We start from the raw sequence: 20,044 nt of genomic DNA on the forward strand, positions 1-20,044 counted from the left end.
GGTGAAAAAAAACAAATACTTGATTTCGACCAACTACTGACTGATGAACATTCCTAATTGTTCAGAACATTGGTTTGGCATGTTTGATTTTATAGGCCAATGATCAGTACTGGCTGTACCAACACCCGAAAAAATTCTATATTGGCCGATGTTTTCTGAGCCATTGATGAATCATCATACTTTCGACCAATGAGTATTGGCTAATTTTTATGTCATTTTCTTGGGGGCCCTTAAACAGTAGCTGCCCAACTCCTGAATTTTAGATTTCCTAAGGTAGGCTAGATTCACACCACATCTGTGGTGGACTGTCGGCGATTATCCTGGGAAAAATCAACAAACATGTTGACATTCAGATGAATATTACCATATTTTTGATAGAGAAATTGTGAGGATTGTCAAACCTTTTTTCTATTTGCATGGTGCACTTGTCAATTAGGTAACAATAGTTGCCTAGTTTGCAGGAAAAGATTACAAATTGGGAGAATGTTAAAAGGATCATTGTGAAAAATCCAGTCATAGAGATATTTCCATTTCCATTAGGCATTGCTGCCAATCACACAGTTCTCCGGGGAGGCATTACTAGGCAACATACATTATACTTACCTAGCAGGTAATAATTCTCAACTGCTATGATTATAAGGATGGACGTGTCAATATGATCTTTGAGCATTTGTCAGTAGTTTAAAAAATAATTCCATGTAAACAGGACTTTAGCAACAATCATCATCTACCTTATGCAGAGGTTATATGAATGTAGATACATAATTAACCCCTCGGCAGCTGTAGAAAGGACTGATGACTGGATTCTGTAAAATTGTCATGGAAAATCGATGGCGATGGCTTCTTGCCATAGTCTGGACTATAGTCTAAAACTATTATTTCTTTACTTCTCTTTAATTTGCATTTGAAAGTGACAGATATAGAAGACCTGGTCCTCCTCAGTCTTGTTTCTCTGCTACCTTATGTAGTATATAAGTATCAAACCCTAATGGGGTACTCTTGTGACCTCTTCTCCTCACAAGTGAGTACTTAGTCTTGCAGACCATGCTACAAGAGAGTAGAGAAAACTGTCTGGGGACCAAGAACAGAGCAGTTGTGGATCTCATCAAATCAGGACATGTTCATAGCCTGTGTCTTCTGTAGTTTGACTGGTAAAACATAAAAATACATGGATTCAAGTCTCTTTTCTTTCTCTGGTAAGTAGATTAAGGAAGACACATTTTCCTCTCTAGCTACATTATATAGTGCCCAAGGCATTTCACAGAGAAACAATAAGACATTTTCTAAAAACTTGGTGATGGGTCCACATTAAGAGGGTTAAATTACATTAGCGGAGTGGCTACATAGGGTTACAACAACAGATGCTCATGTGTTAGGTTACAAGTGTGTTTACTGTTCACCATCTTTTTCGGAATGAAGGATATCAACATCCTGGAAACAGCCAACAGAGCTGCAGGTATAAACTGTCTATAATGGTATATACAGTCAGCGCAAATAAAACACAATGTCATAAAGAGGTATGAGGGTTTCTGCCGGTAAGTAACCTCTGATCCTAATGTTTGGACATTGAAGCTTCACTGAAAACTAGTTGAGGAGAAGGAAATTACAAGTAAAATTTTATTAAGGACATAAGCCCTGTTCTCTCCACAGGAAATTGAATCTGGAGTAATCTTCTCTAAGACAAGCTTGCGCTCTCATTTTTTAAGTCTTTCCTTGTTTTTTCTTTGGTTTCATGTGACACACACAGTAGTAACAAATACCTGTCAACCCACCACGCCATGATTGTAAGTGTAACAGCAGAAATCGGGTAAATGAAATAATTGACATCGCTCTGAATTTTCTGCTTATATTTTTTCTTTGTGTTTTTTTGCATTTTGGAAAATCAAAAGTGTTCTCAGGTTCCAAATCTAAAGTTGTTCTTATCTATTTAGACATAAGGTGAATGCAGTGTCCTCCATACTCCATATTTACCATAAAAGTATACAAGTGTGCCTTTTTAGAGCCTGTATTCCCAACGTAATGGAGAATTGACGAACCAAACGATCCATACTAATTGCTATATCCAATGACTGTATTACTTCATCTTTACAAGGATGCATTGTACTGGATGACTGGATGAAAGCAGTAAATTCAAGCAAAAAAAAATATAGACTTGGTTAAATTCATTGTTTAATTTCATTTTTAGTCAATGTCTACATAAAATGTCTCCATATTCTATGTAAATTGCATGCTCAGGATATTTCGGAAGTATATCTTTGTCAAAAAAATATCTAGTTATAACTGCTGGGTTGGATACTACATCCTTTACTACGGATAAACATTTATAGCATTTCTACAGCACGTAACTTAAAAAAAAGTTTTGGAAGTTAGAATTTATTAGAGCAGCAAGCAATCTGAGTTTTGGATTTATGGCGGCTTTGGCATGTGAAATCTGTGTCTATGCTCTAATTTACTGTGCAAAACAAACTCATTGAGCAACATCACTAAATGCATCAGCAGACTTTTCAGACACCTATCATACTTGGTTTTATATGTTTCCCAAAGCAGGAACTTTGATGTTTCATATTTTATATTGTATCTACTTACAGACAGCATGACAAGTTACCTAAAGAAAAAAAATCTTCTCTGAGAAGTGCTAAAAATTCCATCTTTAATTCTGACTAGAAGGCAGCGAGAACTTTAAATTTCCTTAAAAATGACGTGTCTGACGCGCCCCCTGGGACCATGGGGTACTCGGATGCCGGGTCGGTCGGTTCTATTGGGGTAGTCACGGCGGCGTGACCGGTCCATGGCCCAGGGTGGTCAATAAATAAAGAAAAGAGAGGAATAAAGATTTGGGGATAAAGTTTTGTGACTCCACCCGTGGTATGTCGCTGCTGTTCAGATCCATTGGGGCCGTTGGTGATGCAACAGAGTTGGTTCAGCTCTCCACTGGTAGAGCTAGGCCCCAGGGAAGTTAAATAGGTTAATTTTAGATGTTGGTGTAGTGCAAGGAAGGTGACGCAGCAATTAAGTAAAGGACACAGCGGGGTGCAGTCTTCAAGTTTTTACGGTGTTCCAGGTTACAACTGCTAGCCATGTTATAACAGCCCACCAAGTCCTGTGTCCTCCGGGGAAGTGATCCAGCCAACTCTCAGATAACTTGGGTGCACTTGATCAAGAGAATGCCAAGAGTGTGCAAAGCAGTCATCAAAGCAAAAGGTGGCTACTTTGAAGAACCTAGAATATAAGACATATTTTCAGTTGTTTCACACTTTTTTGTTAAGTATATAATTCCACATGTGTTAATTCATAGTTTTGATGCCTTCAGTGTGAATGTACAATTTTCATAGTCATGAAAATACAGAAAAATCTTTAAATGAGAATGTGTGTCCAAACTTTTGGTCTCTACTGTATGTCCATTAAAACCACCAAGCTGTTAGCCTGTATTGTAACTGTCAAGAATTGTGCTTTATTGAATAACTAATAAACCTGTTTCCTCTGAGAAATAAAAACTTTTTTAATTTGCACCAGTCTGTGTATTTACTTGTACATTCTCTTCTTCATCACCAATAATGCCCCTGAGCGTAGTTCAAACCTGGCACTACAAATGCAAATAGACTGTTACTAGGCCATATGTTATCACAGTGTGCCTTCAATTTCATATTCACAGTTTTTTTTCTCTTACTGTAGATTCAAATACAGTTTTTGAGAGAAGAACATGATGACATACAGCATCACATGTTGAATTAAAAAGTACTGGTGTTGAATAGACTCACCATTAAACCATACTGGAATTGCTTAAACAGAACCTGTCATGTGAAAAAACTCTATTAAACAGCAGATATGGGGTTAATTTTCAGGTCAGAAGCATTCTGAACCCAGTCAGCCGCTGCATTGAAAGCATGGCTGCTGGGAAGAAATGAACTTTATTCCTCTTGGCAGACTCCGGCTTTCAGTCATAGATTTGTGGCTTCAGGCACCGCTGTTACCACACTCCGGCTCTGACTTACAGCCGGCTCAGCAGTGCATCAGTGCTAAACTGTCTGTCAGTTAGTGCTGGGGCATGGTTTCAGCCACCGCTCACTATGTACTGAGCGGAGACTGCTGAGGCCGCACCTCTATGACTGAAAGTCAGAGAGCTTTGAAAAAGTTTTGAAAAGTCGTATAATTTTAGCGTAATTGAAGCTGTGCAAAAATGTAGAAAATTTTGGCATTCTATGCCACTTTCGCCCAGCTCCGACTAAGTGAGCGGAGCTGGGGTGGGACAGGAGTGTGTTGACTGCTGCTCTTCAAATTTATGACGAGCGGCTGTATTAACTATGCCACTAATCTTACTCTGGCATGGATTGGAATAAGATTTGTGGCGATGTGCATACTAAGGTGCCCGACACTTGCCCAATGCTCCTGATTCATGGAGAGGCATGTGCCTCTCCATGAATCAGGAGCGCCTGACTCCAGCACGCCTCCTCCGTGAACAATGCCAGCCTTGATGAATCAGGCCCTAAATATGGAGTAGTTTTAAATTGTATCTTTTACAGAATTTGATATTCAGTTAAATTGACATAAGTCAGTACGATTACGGTGATACTCAATGTATATCCTTTATTATGTTTTATTGCTACAATTTTGACTTTTTTTTAAAGCAAAGATTAACAAAAATGGCAATTACGTCAGTGTTTCATAGTTTTAGTAGCATTTACAGTACAGCATAAAAAATGATATACTTTTATGGTGCTAATCATTACACATGCAACAATACTAAATTTTTGTTGTTTTTGTGGGGTTTTATTTCAACAGGTAAACCATTTATTATTGTTAAAACTGAGATATTATATATTTTACTAGCTATTGAGCCCATTCTATGCCCGGGTGGCGAGCATTTTTATTGGTATATGGTCTCCCATGCTAGTATGTGCTGCCCCCATCCTGGTATTTGTGCTGCCCTTGTCCTGATATTTGTGCTGCCCCCATCCTGGTATTAGTGCTGCCCCCATCCTGGTATTTGTGCTCCCCAATCTTGTTCCCCCATCCTGTTATGTGCTGCCCTCATCCCTATCCTGGTATGCCTGGCACGCCTCATCCCTATCCTGGTATGCATGGCACCCCTCTCCCCCAATCCTGGTATGCATGGCACCCCTCACCCCCAATCCTGGTATGCATGGCACCCCTCACCACTAATCCTGGTATGCACGACACCCCTCATCCCCAATCCTGGTATGCATGGCACCCCCTCAGCCCCAATCCTGGTATGCATGGCACCCCTCATCCCAATCCTGGTATGCATGGCTCCCTCATACCCAATCCTGGTATACATGGTACCCCATCCCTCATCCCTATCCTGGTATGTATGGTACCCCTCATCCTAGTATGCATGGTACCCCTCATCCCTATCCTGGTATGCATGGCACCCCAGCCCTCATCCTGGTATGCATGGCACCCCTCACCCCCAATCCTGGTATGCATGGCACCCCTCACCACTAATCCTGATATGCATGGCACCCCTCACCCCCAATCCTGGTATGCATGGCACCCCTCACCACTAATCCTGATATGCATGGCACCCCTCAACCCCAATCCTGTATGCATGGCACCTCTCACCCCCAATCTTGCTATGCATGGCATCTCTTATCCCCAATCCTGATATGCATGGTACCCCATCCCTCATCCCTATCCTGGTATGCATGGTACCCCTCATCTCTATCCTGGTATGCATGACACCCCTCACCCCCAATCCTGGTATGCATGGCACCCCTCACCACTAATCCTGGTATGCATGGCACCCCTCACCCCAAATCCTGGTATGCATGGCACCCCTCACCCCCAATCCTGTATGCATGGCACTCCTCACCCCCAATCCTGGTATGCATGGCACCCCTCATCCCAATCCTGGCATGCATGGTACCCCTCATCCTGGTATGCATGGCTCCCTCATACCCAATCCTGGTATGCATGGTACCCCATCCCTCATCCCTATCCTGGTATACATGGTGCCCCTCATCCCTATCCTGGTATGCATGGCACCCCATCCCTCATCCTGGTATGCATGGTACCCCTCATCCCTATCCTGGTATACATGGTACACCTCATCCCTATCCTGGTATGCATGGCCCCTCATCCGAATCCTGGTATACATGGAACCCCCTCACCCCCAATCCTGATATGCATGGCACCCCTCATCCCAATCCTGGCATGCATGGCACCCCTCATCCTTGTATGCATGGCTCTCTCATACCCAATCCTGGTATGCATGGTATACCCATCCCTCATCCCTATCCTGGTATGTATGGTACCCCTCATCCTGGTATGCATGGTACCCCTCATCCCTATCCTGGTATGCATGGCACCCCAGCCCTCATCCTGGTATGCATTGCACCCCTCACCCCCAAACCTGGTATGCATGGCACCCCTCACCACTAATACTGATATGCATGGCACCCCTCACCCCCAATCCTGTATGCATGGCACCTCTCGCCCCCAATCTTGCTATGCATGGCATCTCTCATCCCCAATCCTGATATGCATGGTACCCCATCCCTCATCCCTATACTGGTATGTATGGGTACCCCTCATCCTGGTATGCATGGTACCCCTCATCTCTATCCTGGTATGCATGACACCCCTCACCCACAATCCTGGTATGCATGGCACCCCTCACCACTAATCCTGGTATGCATGGCACCCCTCACCCCAAATCCTGGTATGCATGGCACCCCTCACCCCCAATCCTGTATGCATGGCACCCCTCACCCCCAATCCTGGTATGCATGGTACCCCTCATCCCAATCCTGGCATGCATGGTACCCCTCATCCTGGTATGCATGGCTCCCTCATACCCAATCCTGGTATGCATGGTACCCCATCCCTCATCCCTATCCTGGTATACATGGTGCCCCTCATCCCTATCCTGGTATGCATGGCACCCCATCCCTCATCCTGGTATGCATGGTACCCCTCATCCCTATCCTGGTATACATGGTACACCTCATCCCTATCCTGGTATGCATGGCCCCTCATCCGAATCCTGGTATGCATGGTCCCCCCAGATCCCTATCCTGGTATGCATGGCATCCCCTCATCCCCAATCCTGGTATGCATGAAACCCCCTCACCCCCAATCCTGATATGCATGGCACCCCTCATCCCAATCCTGGCATGCATGGCACCCCTCATCCTTGTATGCATGGCTCTCTCATACCCAATCCTGGTATGCATGGTATACCCATCCCTCATCCCTATCCTGGTATGTATGGTACCCCTCATCCTGGTATGCATGGTACCCCTCATCCCTATCTTGGTATGCATGGCACCCCAGCCCTCATCCTGGTATGCATGGCACCCCTCACCCCCAAACCTGGTATGCATGGCACCCCTCACCACTAATCCTGTATGCATGGCACCCCTCACCCCAAATCATGGTATGCATGGCACCCCTCACCCCCAATCCTGCATTCATGGCCGCCCTCACCCCAAATCTTGCTATGCATGGCACCTCTCATTCCCAATCCTGGTATGCATGGTACCCCATCCCTCATCCCTATCCTGGTATGTATGGTACCCCTCATCCTGGTATGCATGGTACCCCCCATCCCTATCCTGGTATGCATGGCACCCCAGCCCTCATCCTGGTATGCATGGCACCCCCCACCCCCAATCCTGGTATGCATGGCACCCCTCACCACTAATCCTGGTATGCATGGCACCCTTCACCCCAAATCCTGGTATGCATGCCACCCCTCACCCCCAATCCTGTATGCATGGCACACCTCACCCCCAATCCTGGTATGCATGGCACCCCTCATCCCAATCCTGGCATGCAAGGTACCCCTCATCCTGGTATGCATGGCTCCTTCATACCCAATCCTGGTATGCATGATACCACATCCCTCATCCCTATCCTGGTATGCATGGTACCCCTCATCCTGGTATACATGGTAACCCTCATCCCTATCCTGGTATGCATGGCACTCCATCCCTCATCCTGGTATACATGGTACCCCTCATCCCTATCCTGGTATACATGGTACCCCTTATCCCTATCCTGGTATGCATGATCCCTCATCTGAATCCTGGTATGCATGGTCCCCCCAGATCCCTATCCTGGTATGCATGGCACCCCCTCATCCCCAATCCTGGTATGCATGGCACCCCTCATCCCCAATACTGGTATGCATAGCACCCCTAAGGCCCAATCCTGGTATGCATGGCAACCCTCATCCCCAATCCTGGTTTGCATGGCACCCCTCTCCCCCAATCCTGGTATTCATGGCACCCCTCACCCCCAATCCTGGTATGCATGGCGCTCTCATCCCCAATCCTGGTATGCATGACACTCCTCATCCCCAATCCTGGTTTGCATGGCACCCCTCATCCCCAATCCTTGTTTGCATAGTACCCCTCATCCCCAATCCTGGTATGCATGGCACCCCTCATTCCAAATCTGGTATACATGGCACCCCTCATCCCAATCTTGGTATGTATGGCACCACTCATCCCCCAATTCTGTTATGTATGGTACCCAATCACTCATCCTGTTATACATGGCTTCCTCATCCCCAATCCAGGTATGTATGGTACCCCTCATCCACAATCCTGGTATGCATGGCACTCCTCATCCCTATCCTAGTATGTATGATACCCCTCAACCTGGTATGCATGGCACCCCATCCCTCATCCTGGTACGCATTGTACCCTGCATCCCTATCCTGGTATGTATGGTACCCCTCATCCTGGTATACATGGCACCCCATCCCTCATCCTTGTATGCATGGTACCCCGCATCCCTATTCAGGTATGTATGGTACCCCTCATCCTGGTATACATGGCACCCCTCATCCCAATTCTGGTATGTATGGCCTCCTCATCCCTCAATCCTGGTATGCATGGCACTCCATCCCTCATCCTGGTATGCATGGTACCCCACATTCCTATCCTGGTATGCATGGTACCCCTCATCCCTATTCTGGTATGCATGGTACCCCTCATCCTGGTATGCATGGCACCCCATCCCTCACCCTGGTATGCATGGTACCCCACATCCCTATTATGGTATCTATGGTACCCCTCATCCTGGTATGCATGGCACCCCTCATCCCAATTCTGGTATGTATGGCACCCCTCATCCCCCAATCCTGGTATGTATGGCCTCCTCCTTCCCCAATCCTAATATGCATGGCACCCAACACCTCATCTTGGTATGCATGGCTGCCTCATCCCCAATCCTGGTATGTATGGCCCCCTCATCCCTATCCTGGTATGCATGGCACCCCAGCCCTCATCCAGGTATGCATGGCACCCCTCACCCCCAATCCTGGTATGCATAGAACCACTCACCACTAATTCTGGTATGCATGGCACACCTCACCCCAAAATCCTGGTATGCATGTCACCCCTCACCCCCAATCCTGTATGCATGGCACCAATCACCCCCAATTTTGCTATGCATGGCACCTCTCATCACCAATCCTGGTATGCATGGTACCCCATCCCTCTTCCCTATCCTGGTATTCATGGCACCCCAGCCCTCACCCTGGTATGCATGGCACCCCTCACCCCCAATCCTGGTATGCATGGCACCCCTCAGCACTAATCCTGGTATGCATGGCATCCGTCACCCCAAATCCTGGTATGAATGGCACCCCTCACCCCCAATCCTGGTTTACACGGTACCCCCTCATCCCCAATCCTGGTATGCATGGCACCCCCTCACCCCCAATCCTGATATGCATGGCACCCCTCATCCCAATCCTGGCATGCATGGCACCCCTCATCCTTGTATGCATGGCTCCCTCATACCCAATCCTGGTATGCATGGTACCCCATCCCTCATCCCTATCGTGGTATGTATGGTACCCCTCATCCTGGTATGCATGGCACCCATCACCCCCAATCCTGGTATGCATAGCACCCCTCACCACTAATCCTGGTATGCATGGCACCCCTCACCCCAAATCCTGGTATGCATGGCACCCCTCACCCCCAATCCTGTATGCATGGCACCCCTCACCCCCAATCTTGCTATGCATGGCACCTCTCATCCCCAATCCTGGTATGCATGGTACCCCATCCCACATCCCTATCCTGGTATGTATGGGTACCCCTCATCCTGGTATGCATGGTACACCTCATCCCTATTCTAGTTTGCATGGCACCCCAGCCCTCATCCTGGTATGCATGGCACCCCTCACCCCCAATCCTGGTAAGCATGGCACCCCTCACCCCAAATCCGCGCATTCATGGCACCCCTCACCCCCAATCCTGTATGCATGGCACCCCTCACCCCCAATCCTGGTATGCATGGCACCCCTCATCCCAATCCTGGCATGCATGGTACCCCTCATCCTGGTATGCATGGCTCCCTCATACCCAATCCTGGTATGCATGGTACCCCATCCCTCATCCCTATCCTGGTATGTATGGTACCCCTCATCCTGGTATTCATGGTACCCCTCATCCCTATCCTGGTATACATGGTACCCCTCATCCCTATCCTGGTATACATGGTACCCCTCATCCCTATCCTGGTATGCATGGTCCCCCCAGATCCCTATCCTGGTATGCATGGCACCCCCTCATCCCCAATCCTGGTATGCATGGCACCCCTCATCCCCAATCCTGCTATTCATGGCACCCCTCATGCCCAATCCTGGTATGCATGGCAACCCTCATCCCCAATCCTGGTTTGCATGGCACCCCTCACCCCCAATCCGGGTATGCATGGCACCCCTCATCCCCAATCCTGGTATGCATGGCGCTCTCATCCCCAATCTTGGTATGCATGACACTCCTCATCCCCAATCCTGGTTTGCATGGCACCCCTCATCCCCAATCCTTGTATGCATGGTACCCCTCATCCCCAATCCTGGTATACATGGCACCCCTCATTCCAAATCTGGTATACATGGTACCCCTCATCCCAATCCTGGTATGCATGGCACCCCATGTCTCATCCTGGTATGCATGGCCACCTCATCCCAAATTTGATATACATGACACACCTCATCCCAATCCTGGTATGTATGGCACCCCTCATCCCCAATCCTGGTATGTATGGTACCCCTCATCCCCAATCCTGGTATGCATGGCACCCCTCATCCCTATCCTGGTATGTATGATACCCCTCAACCTGGTGTGCATGGCACCCCATCCCTCATCCTTGTATGCATGGTACCCCACATCCCTATTCAGGTATGTATGGTACCCCTCATCCTGGTATATATGGCACCCCTCATCCCAATTCTGGTATGTATGGCCTCCTCATCCCTCAATCCTGGTATGCATGGCACTCCATCCCTCATCCTGGTATGCATGGTACCCTGCATTCCTGTCCTGGTATGCATGGTACCCCTCATCCCTATTCTGGTATGCATGGTACCCCTCATCCTGGTATGCATGGCACCCCATCCCTCACCCTGGTATGCATGGTACCCCACATCCCTATTCTGGTATGTATGGTACCCCTCATCCTGGTATGCATGGCACCCCTCATCCCAATTCTGGTATGTATGGCACCCCTCATCCCCCAATCCTGGTATGTATGGCCTCCTCATCCCCCAATCCTGATGTGCATGGCACCCAACCCCTCATCCTGGTATGCATGGCACTCCTCATCCCCCAATCCTGGTATGCATGGCACCACATATTCCTATTCTGGTATACATGGTACCCCTCATCCCTATTCTGGTATGCATGGTACCCCTCATCCTGGTATGCATGGCACCCCATCCATCATCCTGGTATGCATGGTACCCCATATTCCTATCCTGGTATGCATGGTACTCCTCATTCCCAATGCTGGTATGCATGGCACACCCCATCTCCAGTGCTGGTATGCATTGCACCCCTCACCCCCCAATCCTGGTATGCATGTCACCCCTCATCCCCAATCCTGGTATGCATGGCCCCCCTCACCCTCCAATCCTGGTATGCATGGTACCCCTCATCCCCCAATCCTGGTATGCATGGTACCCCTCATCCCCCATTCCTAGTATGCATCGTCCCCTCACCCCCAATCCTGATATGCATGGTCCCCTCACCCCCCATTCCTGGTATGCATGGTCCCCTCATCCCCCAATCCTGGTATATATGGTACCCCTCACCCCTCAATCCTGGTATGTATGGTACCCCTCATCCCCCAATCCTGGTATGTGCTGCCCCCTCATCCCCCAATCCTGGTATGTGTGGCTCCCTCATACCCCAATCCTGGTATGTGTGGCCCCTTCATCTCCCAATCCTGGTATGTGTGGCGCCCTAAACCCCCAATCCTGGTATGTGTGGCTCCCTCATCCCTTTCACGCTGCACACATACAAAAAAACCCACTTATACTCACCTTTTTTCCCTGTGCTCCAGCGCTGGTGTGTCCTGTTCTGCCGAGGCCGGGGGAGGAGTGTCGCCGGAGTACGTTTGTGCCCATACTGCACTGTCCGGCGCCATTTTGCTGCAGACACACTGCAAATGTGTCTTCAGGAAAATGGCGCCAGATAGCGCTATGCGCATGCGCCGATTCCGAAGCATTCACTCCTGCTCCAGTCTCCGGCGAGAAGAGAGGCGCCACGGCAATGATCCTCCCGGTCAGGTAAGTATGTAAGTATGGCGCCAGAGATGGCAGTATGCGTTCAGTGCCTACGCATACTGCGATCTCCAGCGCCATACACACTCCTCTTACCTGTAACAGTTCAATGCGTTCTTCTGTCTGGAGCCAGACTGCGCAGGTGTGTCGTGCTTGCGCAGTCTACAGAGCCTTCAGACAGAGGGACAATTATATTATACAGGGTGGGCCATTTATATGGATGCACCTAAATTAAATGGGAATGGTTGGTGATATCAACTTCCTGTTTGGGCACATTAGTATATGGGAGGGGGAAAACTTTTCCAGATGGGTGGTGACCATGGTGGCCATTTTTAAGTCGGCCATTTTGGATCCAACTTTATTTTTTTCAATGGGAAGAGGGTCATGTGACACATCAAACTTATTGAGAATTTCATAAGAAAAATAATGGTGCGCTTGGTTTTAACATAACTTTATTATTTCATGAGTTTTTTACAAGTTTATGACCACTTATAAAATGTGTTCAAAGTGCTGCCCATTGTGTTGGATTGTCAATGCAACACTCTTCTTCCAATCTTGACACACTGATAGCAACACCGCAGAAGAATGCTAGCACAGGCTTCCAGTATCCGTTGTTTCAGATGCTGCACATCTCGTATCTTGATGGTATGGTGTGGTATATGGGGTACAAAGATAGTGGGGCCATTCTTCATCAATGGAAACCTCAATGCCACTGGATATCTGAAATTGCTACATGATGATGTGTTGCCCTCTTTATGCACTGAATATGGCACGTTCCCTGAGTTTTTCCAACAAGATGGTGCACCACCACATAATGGGTGTCAGGTCCGAGCATTCCTACATGAACAGTTTCCTGGAAAGTGTATTGGTTGTCGTGGGCCAGTTGAATGGCCACCAAGGTCTCCCGATCTGACCCCCTTAGACTTTTATCTTTGGGGTCATCTGAAGGCAATTGTCTATGCTGTGAAGATACGAGATGTGCCGCATCTGAAACAACGGATACTGGAAGCCTGCGCTAGCATTTCTTCTGCAGATGTTGTCCTTGGTGGGATTTGAACGCTGCTAGCGTGCTTTTCTCATCTGAGGAAAAAGAAATGTTTCTCCACCTTCCACTATCTAGCAGTCCATGGAAAATGGACAGCATTTGAATGCCATCTGTGCTGTCCAATTTTTTCACAAACAAAGACTTGCATTGTCTATTTTGATCCAATATTCAGATCAATATTAGACACGTGTCTGCGATTTTGTGCCGGCCATAGGGTCCACAAAAATATAAACTGGCATGTAAACAGCCCCATAGACTATACTATGTACAAGCGCTGTCCATGAAAAACACAAATTGAACTTTTATGCGAAAAAGGATTTCTGAATGAGCCCTTACTTAGAGATCCCTTTGGATTTGTACTGTGAATACCTTAGATGCGAGGCCATTAAACTACAGCTACTGAGATACTTGAATTTATCTCCACTTTGAAATTTTAAACATCTACATCCGGTCCAATGTAGACACTAGATAGGTAACAATTCTAAGTTGTAGAAATGGATAAAGAAGAGCTAAAGCACATAATCTTTATAGACAAAAGATGGCTTGATCAGGAAGGGTCATTTCATCCTGATGCAGATCAATTTAGTAAAGGCTAGGAGCCACCTTTTTTTAAAATCGACTTTACACTGCACTCACCACATTTGAAATATACATTGGGACAGTACCCAGAACAATAATGTAACATACTGTACAGACGTATAGGAGAAATTATTGCCTAAATTATGCAATCTGGCTGGTTTCTGATGTTTTTTTAAAGAACCACTCCAGCAGGTGTGTTTTCACCTCCGGAATGGTGCTTTAAATGTAAGTCCCCTCCCCCCCAGTCATATGCTCACCCTCCGACATCTTCACCAGTTTTTTGGTGCTGCTCCGTTCCCGCGGTGCCATCTTGTGAGCGCAGCTTCTGACTGGCCATAAGTCAGAAGCTACGTCACAAGCTCTCAATGCAAGTCTATGAAAGTCAGAACAAGGCCAGAACGAGGCTCTCATATACTTACATTGAATAGTGACCTCAGGCTCGTTCCATGACACACTGGAGCAGCGGGCAGGTCACAAACTGCAGGAGACGGACCGGAGCAGGAGTGAAAACAGATGAAAACACCGGAAGGTGAGTGTCAGACAGGGGGCAGGGGACTTGGATTTTCAGCACTACTCCAGCAGTGCAGTGCTTTAACTGTTCTGAAGTCACCTAGTATTTAAATGGAAGTCAGTAACAGATGTGTATGGTATACATCTACAGTATATTTTTTTGTATTAAACATTTTTTCTGAGCGTAGTTGACATATGTGATATAATCAAGGATTTATGCTATGGCAGTGAAAGTTATCGCACTGATTTCAAAACATTTAGCTTGTCATTGCAACTATGTTTCTCAAAAACTTTATTTGCTGCACAATTAGCGTATACTGCATTTGTAGGAGTCTGCAAATGAAGTCATGTGCAGTGCTGAAGCAACCAGGAGGCCCTTAAAGGGGTTGTCCAGGCGAAATTAAAATGTTATGGGTGGGTTGGTATATTAAAAAATAACAAACAATATGACACTCCCCTATTGGATCTTGCCTAGATCCAGTGCAAGCTGCTCTCTGGTCTGTGTTTACACCTGAAGGATGACATCACCATCCCAGCTGCATTGCTGATGTCACCGATGACACACTGCTAAAGTCACCTGAGCACTGCAGCCAATCACAGGCCACAGCGGTCGTGTTGCTGCTGGAGCTTCAATGTTGGAACGTCAAGGTCTCCCTTCTGGTATAAATTCAGACCACAAAGTGACCTGCAATGGATTCAGATAGGAACCAGCAGGTAAGTATAGCTTTGTTTGTTATTTTTTAATATACTAACCAGCTGGTGTATTTTTATTTTGCTTGGAAAATCCCTTTAAACTGGTGAGAAAAATGCAATGTAAATATTGATATCATATCTCAAAGTGCACTTCATGCCCATTATCAACTTGATGCCCTGTATGAACAGCTTTCAGATATCTGTACTTAATGTGTATCTGTCTTATTTCAGACGCACTTCCAGGCTGACACGTATATACACACTATTACCTTATAACAAACAGTAGAGCGAACTGCATCATAGCAAGTCATCAGTTCTGCAGTTAATCAAAGTCTGTTTCATTCATTGTGTTTGACAGCCCTCACTGCTTCTCACATAGCGCTGCTCATGGTGTTTTATGGCCTACCTCATATACAGAATGTTTTCATTGAATGATCAGCTATTTTAAAGAATATTTTCTTTCTTGTTTGACACTTTTTAGAGTTGTTTTTTTTATTTTTTTTAAGGCCTTGCATATGAACGTTTTTGCCAGTAACTGACTGACACAGCATTTTGAACAATAATTTTTCATCTGTTTTGCAGTTGCGTGTGACATAATATCAGGTATTATTGAGCATGTTCCAGCATTGAACTCACATCAGTTCTCATCATCTGTATGACAATTTTGTATACAATTCTAGTATATTTTGTGTCATTTTTGGCAACAGAAAACTGTTGGCAAAGATCTGCTACTAAATATGCCTCCGGGTGCACGGTATACATAGAACGATAAAGCCATTGTTAGATACATGTTTTCTCCTATATATCTATGACCTGAACAATTTCTCCTTTTATTTTGGCACACTGTGTTCTGAATTATTTTATGTTCATGTTTTTGCTGCTTAAATGTATTCTACCGTGTACATGAAAAATTGCAGACAGATAACAGCTTGTTTCTGCGACATGAAAAAAAAATGTAAAAATGATGTAAGGGATGGAGCGTTTTAATAATTACTGTGAGTCGCAGCCCATTTACTACACAATCGCTAATTGCAACTGCCTCATCTGTCCCTAAATGATTCATCAGTATTATTTCTCAAGATATAACAGTTCTATATGTCAAAATACTGATTATACAGTGAATGAGGGATTCCAGAAGAAACAGCCAGGAATGTAAAACAATAAAGAGCTAAATACTGCAGCATATAAAATAAATAATGAGTCCACCTATGTAATAAATGTAACAATAGCAATGTCATTTAGACATGTCATCAGTATACTCCAGTACTAAAAATCAGCTTTTCTAACCGTGAGCACTTTTCCGGTTTGACAGATCTGGCAGCATTGAACATTTCCCCATAGGCTTAATCACCGTTGGGCGGTCCGGTGCTGCCTCTCCACCGATGCCCCTGTCTTTGCTGCCTCTCTGCAGCAATGACGTCATGAATACAGCTCATGTGACCGTTTGCTTTAGCCAATCACTGGACTCAGCAGAGATGCCAACGTAGATCCCAAGGATCACAGAGCCCACCAATTGGCTGCAGCTGTAATAAGCACTGTAGTTGTAATGTCATTGCTGCAGTCTGTCAACAATGACCAAGGAAGGAGTGGAGGTGATGTGCCCAGCATTTGTTATTTTCGGCATCCTCAAGCCCAATAAATTACTGCCAGATAATCTTTTTAAGGTTGGATTTACATACCGGCACAGCTTGGTAAAGGAAACATTTTCATATGCACTGAATGAATATTTATTAACGTTTTATACATATTTTTATGTGTATTTTTATGTTAATAATGTACTCACAGGACTGAGAAGGTCAAAGGACATTTAAAGGATCTTTTAGACAAAGAAATAATTGCAGGAATAAATTTTTTTTAGATATAATTCAAAATGATTGCCCAGTGTAAACAAGTACAGAGATTCCAAGTGCCGCCATCAAAGTCAGAATTTGCCATCAGCACATCCGCTCACTTGTAATTGTCACTTATAATGGAAACTGTCGCTTGATATGAAAAATATATGAGAATGGAGGAATAAGTGATTGTACAAACAATCATATTTACAAAAAAGCATGATTATTGTAACATATAAGTGTAAATAAACGGCTGACTTGTTACAACGTCAATTAGCACTTTCAATAGGCTATTTAAAAAAAGCGACATTTAAAGGGGATCTGTCAGCAGGATTTCACACCCCAAACTATTTATATGCACATGTACTGGAGTTATTTCAAAGAGAAGTTCAGCAATACCTTTACATGAGGGTGGAGTGTTCGGCGGTGCGAGGCTGCGGCGGGCCCCGGGCTTTCACAAAATGTCAGACTTATTGTCTTCACTGCGGTGGACTTTGGGAAAGTGGCCGCTGCAGGCGGCACAAATAGAGATCTCATCTCCTGCGATCTCGGCTCCCGAGATCTCAATCTGTGCATGCGCTGCCTCCGGCAGCCATTTTACCGAAGTCCACTGCAGGGGAAATAATGGGAAGTGCGGGGACTCCGCCGACATTTTGTGAAAAGCCCAGGACCCACAGCATCATCCTACTCCTGCCAGCTTCCCACCGCAGCGACCCTGCCTCATGGGACCCTGCCCCACCGCAGCTGCCCACCATCCCCGGTAAGATAAAAGGCACCACCATTTTATTAAAAAAAATGTGTTTCCTATTTTCCTCCCCAAAATTTTTCGGTGCATCTTAAAGTCCGCAAAATATGGTAATATGTAAATGAGGCTGAAGAGCTACTGTAGATCTAAAGCCTCTGTCACTCCAGCTCTATTCCCCACCCAGTACCGCCTCCATTGCCTGAAGCCACACATCATAGAGGAGGCAGTCAAGCAGAAGGAGGCAGCGCTGGGTGGGGAAGAGAGCTGGCTTAATCATATGGTGGATTTAAAAAAAAGAAAAAGAAAAACACAGAGGAGCAGTAGGAATAAAACAAGAGCAATATTTGGCCACTTTCTGATCTAATGACAGGTTTTCTTTAAACAATGCCTGTTTATATATCCTAATGCTGAACGGAAGAAAAAAGAAATTTAGATAAATCCCGTAAGAACCAATTCTTGAAATAAAATGAAAATAATTCTGCCCTTTAAATTTAGTCATAACTTCACTCCCTTAGCTACTAAATTAGAGCACACAAGTTAGCGACCAAATTAAACATAACACATTTTCAGGACAATTTAGTATTTTACTAAAGCTTTGCGAGATTAAAGGGTTTGACTTACCATGGCAACCCCTTTCTAAGGTAAAGCAATTGTTGTGGTGATTTGATTGCAGGAGGTCGGCTCAATCCTCTGGGGATCACCTGGTATTGCCAGAAAAAATCACGTCGAGCCATACTTTCTTTGCTGCTGGACGATCCTTATTTGCCAGAGTGGTGATCAATTCCACAACATAGAAGGGAATCCCAAGCATAGGGACCTACTCTCTAAAGTCTGCATGGGTTCATTTTGTGAGACTACTTTTTTAGATAAATGGGAATTAATATAATGCACGATTTAGCTTTGCATAAAACTTTTTCAAACATAGAACCATATCTAATGTATAAAATACACATAAAACCAAACACTGCATATTAAAATGTCTGTGCAGTCAAAGGTAATTGCAGCTATAGTTACCGTCTCAGTCAAAACATCAGTTCATTCTTTCCTGATCACTTTAATTTGATTTGGTTATCCGGTAGATAACATACATGTCACTAAGGTTATGTTGCAGGTGCAATGTGTGCTTTTCCATTTCATAACGTTTTGTTGACATCGTGCCTGACTGACATAGAGTGAGTGAAAAGTAAACTAAGTTGGACTTTTAATTGAGAAGAATAAAACATGTTTTGTAATATTAGTTTTAGAATAGCATCTAGAACATTTTGATGTTTTTCTGCCATGATTTTTTGTACTTGTGAACCTTTAAAGCATAATTTCTTATGAGCAGGGTCCTCACCCATTTTCAGTAGAGGGGTTGTCCAGCCATGGTGAAATTTCCAGCAAGCACCAAACTTTGAGAGAAGTTGATCAGAATCTCTTCATCACGTGACCACTAGTGATGAGCGAGTATGTTCTGTTAACCCTTTCAGTGAGCATGTGTCACGGGTGTGTCGCCACGAAGATCGTCACGATTACACAGCCTGACTTCTCGCAGCTGACTTTTTGGTGCTTGGTGTTTTCGGCAGTGAGGGAGTTAATTCTCTCTCTCTCTGTGCTAGACGAGGTCCAGCCTCGCCCAGCTGCAATCAATGTTGCTGTAATGAGACTCCTTCATATGCCTGCTGGTCTGTTTGGGAAGTGTTGGTGAAAGCATTTCACACAGACTTACAGAGCGGATCGTTGTATTTGGAGTTTCTGAGATAAGTGTATTTGGAGTGTTTTTTCCCTTCCTCGCTTTATCATTTATCTCCTTTCCCGTTGGAGTTCCCTCTGTTGTAGTTGTGTAGTTTTTGTATGCCAGGTGGTTTTGGTTTTTCCCTTGTACTGTCTCGTTCGTCTAAGTACTGTGTGTGGGCATATTATTACTTGTCCTCTTTTGTTGTGATCGGGGTCCTTCTCAGGACTAGATTACTTAGGTGCAGGGATCCTCAGGAGGTAGGGGTTACGCTGGCGGCCTGGACCTCTGTACCTTTAACAGTACCTCCAGGTTGAGGGATTAGTCAGGGCCCCAGCTTAGGGTCAGCTTAGGCTCCCTACCTCCAGTATACAGAGAC

General features: G+C 45.5%; 1 long non-coding RNA gene across 1 annotated transcript; it reads right to left on the reverse strand.

The window, feature by feature from the left end:
• Window positions 1-2,156: 2,156 nt before the first annotated feature.
• Window positions 2,157-19,019, reverse strand: LOC141252032 (uncharacterized). The gene is made up of 2 exons (XR_012313513.1): window positions 18,573-19,019; window positions 2,157-3,219 (listed from the first exon to the last, which is right to left on the reverse strand). It is a non-coding gene; the product is annotated as an uncharacterized lncRNA (long non-coding RNA).
• Window positions 19,020-20,044: the final 1,025 nt, after the last annotated feature.

Source organism: Phyllobates terribilis, unplaced genomic scaffold (assembly GCF_046119375.1).
Source record: "Phyllobates terribilis strain yellow unplaced genomic scaffold, ASM4611937v1 Scaffold_2__4_contigs__length_985480577, whole genome shotgun sequence".
Lineage (NCBI taxonomy): Eukaryota > Metazoa > Chordata > Amphibia > Anura > Dendrobatidae > Phyllobates > Phyllobates terribilis.